The following is a 7,142-nucleotide window of genomic DNA, read 5'->3' on the forward strand; positions in this document are numbered from 1 at the left end:
ATCTCTATAAAAGAGCTTTTGCATTTAATATATGTGTTTATTGTTCAGCTTGATCAATATTGACTTAAAGGCCACTTAAAGACAGTTTAAAGGCAGTGTAAAGAGAGCGTAAATGCCACTTAAAGATGCTTAAAGGTGGCTTAAAGGTGACTTAAAGAAGTTTGGACATTAAGGACCTATAAGCACTTGCTTAAAGGTGACTTAAAGGCGGCTTAAAGGTCGTATAGCCTTTAAGCTCCTTTAAGTCACCTTTAAGCCACCTTTAAGGACTTGCTTAAAGGTGGTTTTTCGTCCTGTGATTACCCCTTAAACTTCATGATACAATAATTATACTTTAAAAGCAATAAAGACTAGTACAACAAAACAGAAATATCAAACAGTATAAAACTCAGTGTGCTTGGATTATCGTTTTTTTACTTTATTTATTGGATTTTTCCCCCCGGAAAATGAAACTTAAATAGCGAGTAGTGTTAGTAATCTTTACACACTCTCTTTTTTGGGGCATTCAGTGTTTGTAGAAAATAACCAAATAAAATCTCTTTTAAATAATTTGAGAAGTAAATATATATAAACAAATTAAAATAATTTTAGGTGTTTTTTTGTTATAAATTACATATGTATAAACATAAATCAGAACATAAGAAAAAGGGCATCTCATTTCCAAATTCACACTTTTTAAAATAATTAATTATGCACTTTACGGCCGATAATGAACCTTGTTTTTTAGGGAATTCCAGAACCATCAAGAAACAAGTTAGAGCCCTTGAACCACTTAGCTACTTGTTACAAAAAGGGTCAAAGTTTCAAACAAGACACTTAAAGTTCTTGACATTGTTTTTTTTTTGTAAAAATATTACAAGTATTCCAAGAAATAAACAATACAGAATTATTTGAAGGACAACATTTTTTTTTCTCCTCACTCGAAAGTGTTGAATAGTGTTTTGCTGTTGAAGGTTATGAAGCAGTGTTAGACAAGTCAAATTTTGTAAACTGATAACAAAAAACGAACAATAAATCCTAGCCAAATGTGTGTCTTTATTATGTATATACATGCAACTCCATTTTTTAAAATATTGATTTATAGAAATATTGAAATTTAGTCTGTGTCATCTATTTATATTTGGATATTTTACTGGAAATAGACATTGATAGTGACCTAACAACAAAACGTTATGATAAACCCGACGACTTAAAAAAACGTGGAATCATGATTTCCGGAAATCATCCGATTTTAGAACGAATTTCAGTTTTGTATTTAGTTTAACAAACTCTTTAATATGCATATAATCTAATTTATGCCTTTTTTTTATAGTTTTTCTGATTAGTACGAATTGTTTTCAGTAGAAGTTACTTTCAGTGTGATTTCATTTTTTTAACACCAAGAACACAGAATGAAAATTTCCGGAAAAATCAGTTTTTAAACCCCGATATCTCTGTTATGCATCGTCCGATTTTAAAACGGATTTCAGTTTTAAATTAAGCTTAATAAAAACTCCTTTGTTGCGCTATGATTAATGGCAGAAAGGGTTAATATATTAAGACTTAGTATCCCTTCTGGCCCCTAATTTGAGGGGTCAGTCCCTTTTTCTTGATATCAAATAAAAGGTCTTGCTAATACATACATATTTTGTTCTACAAGTATTCACGAATTGTAAACCGTTCTCGAGATATCTAAACAAATGTGGTTAGGGGCCGACCCTTTAACCCCTTACCGGGGCCACTTACAACATATTGTTTAGAACATTATTAAGAACAACTTTTGTTCTACATTGCTTTTCAAAATATTTCTTCTTTTTCAGATATTATATGATCAAAGGTTTGAACTTCTGGCCCCTTGAAACCACTAATTACGTAACATATGACTTAGGTATGGTACTGTATAGATAAACTGATGTACAATGAACATTTTTGCTTTTATAAATAATAGCAAATTATTGTTCAGTAAAGAGTTATTGTAAGAAGACTGTAGAGTCCTCTTGGCCTCTAATTTGAAGGATCAGCCCCTTTTTCTTGATATTGAATGAAAGCCCCGCGAATTGAAACAACTTTTGCATCACATGTTTTAACAAAATATGTACACATCGAAAGGTATAACAGAAAATTTGCAAATTTTCTTGAAAAAATTTGGTGCTAATTTTCTGGTTCAGACGAGCTTCGTGGCCTTCAGCAATTTTTATAATTAGAAGCACAGGAGTACATCAACAGACATTCATCTACAATCCCTGAAAATTTCAAGCTTTTATCTTGATTAGTTTCGGAGGAGATGCGTGGACAAATTGACCCCAAAAAAATTACATAATCGTCTATATCTGACACCGGAAGTGACATCATCATTTCAAAATTTAATTGTATGTAGCAAAGATTTCTCTGGAAAATTTCGTGAAAATCGGTTGGGTAGTTTTTGAGAAATAACACTCCCAAAAAAGTCAGAAAAAGAAAAAAAAAATAACTAGACAGGATCTTGTTGCGAGCAACGAGGAGGTCGTCCGTCCGATATTTAGAATATGGAATGACCTTGTTCTTGATCTTCGTCAACGAAACGTATCCGGAAAAGGAGGCGGGATCTAAGAGTAATGAATGAAAGACTATCTATCCCTTTAATGTCCCTTATTTGAGGGATCCGCTCCTTTTCATTCATTTTAGTTAAAAGGTATTTTTGTGTACCGCTAATAACTGTTTAGAAATAACGTATCACAAAATATTTCACAGTAAAAGTTTTGGACTTTTGGCCCCTTAAAATGCCTAATTACGTAACATAGGAGTAAATAATTGCCATGTATAGGTGAATACCGTTAGAATGAACATAATTGCTTCTATAACGTATCACAAACTATTTCACAGTAAAAAGTTATCATTAAAAGACTTTAGAGCCCCCTCAGCTCCTTATTTAAAAAAGTCAGCCCCTTTTTCATGATTTCAAATGAAAGCTCTTGTCAATTCAAACACTTTTTGTTCAACAAAAAATTACAAATTTTGTACCGTTCTCGAGATATCTTGAGAGGGTCGTTTTAGGGGCCGACCCCAAAACTCCCTATAAGGACCACATAACAAGGAAATTATGGTTGATTATTGTTAAGCTCAATATTTTGAGCATCTTTTGTTCAATATTCCTGATCAAAACTTTCCTCCATTTTGAGATATTGAGCATCAAAGTTTTGGACTTTTGGTCCCTTAAAATCCCTAATTACGTTAAAATGAACATAATTGCTTCTATAACGTATCACAAAATATTTCAAAGTAAAAAGTTATCATTTAAAGACTTTAGAGCCCCCTCAGCCCCTTATTTGAAGGGCCAGCCCCTTTTTTTGATTTCACATGAAAGCTCTTGACTTCATGAAGATTTTTTGTTCTACATATTATAACAAAATACTATCGAGGAAAGAGATATTGAACGAAAACCACGAAAAATCCAGATGCTTTTTTAACTGTAATTTTCGATCTCGGGCGAGCTTCGGCGCTTTTGATCACAAAATATTATATATACACCACATGACAGATCTACAACCTTTTATCTACAATCCCTGAAATTTTGAACTCAATATCTTAAATCGGTTAGGAGTTTACCCCTGGACCAGCGAACTCTCTGAAAATCGTTAAATTGTAAATTACTCAAAACTGGAAGTGACGTTATCATTAAAAAAAATTCCAATAAGGTTCAGATCATAATCTATCAGACCTAAAGGTTTCATGTAAATCGGTTGTGTAGTTTTAGATTTTAGATCACAAAATTGGTTGGAAAAAAAAACTCATTGCAAAGCAATGAGTGGGTCTTCTGTCAATGTCGAGAGTAAAGCTAGATGTTCCTGTAAGAAGCAGAGTTCTTAAACCAATAACAAGTGTAACTTAAAGAAAAAAAATTAAGAAATCGAATAATTCTTGGTACGACTTAACAAAATCTGAATGATTCTGAGTACGAATTAACAAAAACCTTCACAATTTCAAGAACGACTTAACAAAAAAATTCCCAACATGTCAAAGTAAGACTTAACAAAAATTAGAATTATTTTTGGTACGTGTTAATTTCACTTTGAACTTTATGCTATTTTTTGAAACCAAGAAAGCGGAATCAAAATTTTTCGGAAAAATCGATTTTTTATCCCCAATATATCTGCAATGCATCTTCCGATTTTAAAATAGATTTCAGATTTGAACTCACCATGGTATATAAGACTGTTGTATTGGCTTATTTTGTTCAAAAAATGAAAATTTCCGAAAATTTAATAAGTCAGAAAAAAAATGAAAAAAAAAAAAAACCGAAGACAAACAAGAGGGTCTTTCGTTGGAAACGGAAGACCCTAATAATAATAATAATAATAGGGAAAAAGAAACCGAACGAAAACAATATGGTCTTTCGTTGGAAACGGAAGACCTTAATAAAGAAAAAGAAACCGTAGAATAACAAGAGGGTCTTCCGTTGGGAACGGAAGACCCTAATCATGAAATTCAATATGTTATAAACAAATATTAATCTTTAACTCATATCAGAGAACATTAACAAACCATCTAAGATAAGCATGGAACACCTCATTTTTCCTTTTTATTTCGTTGAAATGAAAATTATCCTGAAAATTTGATTTAAAATATTCCAACCTAATCTATGTCTAACAAGTTTTAGCAAACACTTAAAAAATTATATACAAATATTCACATGTTTTGTTTAAGCTGATTATTTTCACGAATGATCAATACTTTTTTTAACAATTATATTCTACAGTTTCTATTCTGTTTCCTTTCTCATAGAGTCCTATGTCAGACAATTAAATCACAAATTACATTCATTTGTTAATCAACCTTTTAATGGTATGTACGGATTCCTTTCCATAGTATTTCTTCAAATTATAAAATTAATGGGTTTACAAACAAACTTATTATGCCTCAAAAATATTGCTTCAAATTATTTTAATTTTTAAGCCTATTTGATTCTTCTACTCTAAGAATTGGACTCCGCCTACAATATATAAAACAACCAATAATATACTCAATGACTTAACCTCACTCTCGATTTTCTTATACGTATATAAATACAATATTTTTGAAGACAAGAGTTCAGTAGTTGTCATCCATCACTGATAATACCTAGAGAACCATCCCAAAAATTCCAACTAGAAACAATACATTGCACTGTCTATAGCAAGGTGAGATAAATGTTTTTCTGTAGCAAGATTAATTTGTACTTTAAAAAAGACATAAAATTTTAGGTAATAGATGAAACATCAAGAATATTATCAATAATTTATCAATTAAAAATCACATCAGGAATCTTTGTTAACAAGAATAACTTGTATTCAATTCATCTAATTAACTTATCTTATTAATAATGTGTATTGCCTGAAATGTCCAATGTCTTTTATAATACAAAATGTCCTTGGTTTTGACATAGCTGGCCTACACTGTGTAATAAATACTGGTATTAAAGAGAACCGATTGACCGTGGCCATTTTTTTGTATAGATATACCCGAGAAGAAGATCTGTGTTAAAAAAAAAAATATTAAGGATATAATTTTAAGAATGTTAATCCTTTTTAAGAATCAAAATAAAATATGATACATGTATTAGTAGTTAGTTTTTCACACACAGCCTACAGACGGATGTATTAGAAACATCCATATTGTTACATACTTTTTTTCAATTAAACACAACCTAATATTAATTAAATAATATCTTTTCACAACTTTGGGTTCTAACAGGTGAATGCAATTGGTTTAAATGACAGCTATTTACCCTCAAGTCATGAGTTCGCAACCTGGAACTTTTACTTGGTTTACCTATATAAGACATTAACACTGTATTTTATTGTCAAACACTGTGTAATTTAAATACTACGAATTCAAAACGGTATTTGTATTGTGATATCATGTACGAGATACTTTCAATCATATTGAGATCTGAAAGTGTCCCTATCACTTTAATAAATGTATCATGTTTGGTTAAATATCTGACATAAAACCTGTATTTTAAACAAAAATAACATTTAAAAAAAACATAGCTAGTCTTCATCTTAAAAAAATGTTAACTGTTTATTTCATTTTAGATGAAATTGCTGATATGGTTGTCACTTATTGCCATCGTTAAGGCTGGCAGTACAGTTGTTCGCATGAATGATCTGAATAGTACTTTGAGTATAGTACATCACAACATTGACAGTTCCAACCAAGAAGTTGCAAGATTAGTATATAACCATCTAACAAGCACCTATCCAAGTCGTAACTGGTTCGTAGTGGTATACGATGACGTGACCGGCACCGACAACCATCAAATAAGTTATTGTGGAGGGGGGTTTGCTTTCCGGTACTACGGTTTCAACTTAATGATTGCAAGCAGTTCAAGTGATGCGCCATCGATGTCAGTTTCAAATGCACGATTCATACTGAATAAACCAATAATCAGATACGGAACATTTTGGAGCCAATACAACTACCTTGGAGCCGGGGCCGTACTGGGTCGAATTAACCATTACGTTGACTGTCGCAATTATTCTGGTCTTGCTGTAATTAAACAATCGGCAGATGTTGCCGTAAAGGCTAGCTGGAATCGTTTTTTATTGGTCAACCGTAATCCATATTCCATGGTAATTTTCAGTTAAGCAGCAGTTTTCCTGTATTTTCCATCTACAATAACCACAATGCAAAGTTTGTATTGGTTTTATATTAAATAAATGTATTAAAGAAATAAAAACTGAAAATGCAAAATTACAGAAATGTCAACGCTCCCTATAATATCTTATGCTATTGTGAATTGGGATCTCACGTAGATGATACAAAGCTGTCGCCATTTATTTTTTTTTACCTTTCTAAATATATCATATATTCTGCTCTTCCAAATGATATAATAAAACAATAATCGACTCTACTACACTTTTTCTTTGAATGTTAAGTCGCATACTGTAACAGTAAGGTAGGAGACTTGCGACAATTCATGTTTTATCCCTTTATCTAAGCCAAGAAAGAATTAAAATCTAATCAACTGAGTGATCGCAGTTTCAGTGAAAGAGCGAGTTCACTTAGTACACATGCTATATCCACCTCTAAATTATAGGGCGCGCTTGATTAAGCTTAATGTGGTGTACACCGGTATACAACGGTGTAAAAATTTTGTATTGTATATCAAGTCCACTTCAATGGTGTAGTGTACATGGTGTAGG

General features: G+C 31.7%; 1 long non-coding RNA gene across 1 annotated transcript; it reads left to right on the plus strand.

Moving 5' to 3' along the window:
- Positions 1 to 4,852: 4,852 nt before the first annotated feature.
- On the plus strand, positions 4,853 to 6,850 carry LOC117691603 (uncharacterized). Its single transcript, XR_010709621.1, has 2 exons — positions 4,853 to 5,135; positions 6,033 to 6,850. It is a non-coding gene; the product is annotated as an uncharacterized lncRNA (long non-coding RNA).
- Positions 6,851 to 7,142: the final 292 nt, after the last annotated feature.

Source organism: Magallana gigas, chromosome 9, assembly GCF_963853765.1.
Source record: "Magallana gigas chromosome 9, xbMagGiga1.1, whole genome shotgun sequence".
NCBI lineage: Eukaryota > Metazoa > Mollusca > Bivalvia > Ostreida > Ostreidae > Magallana > Magallana gigas.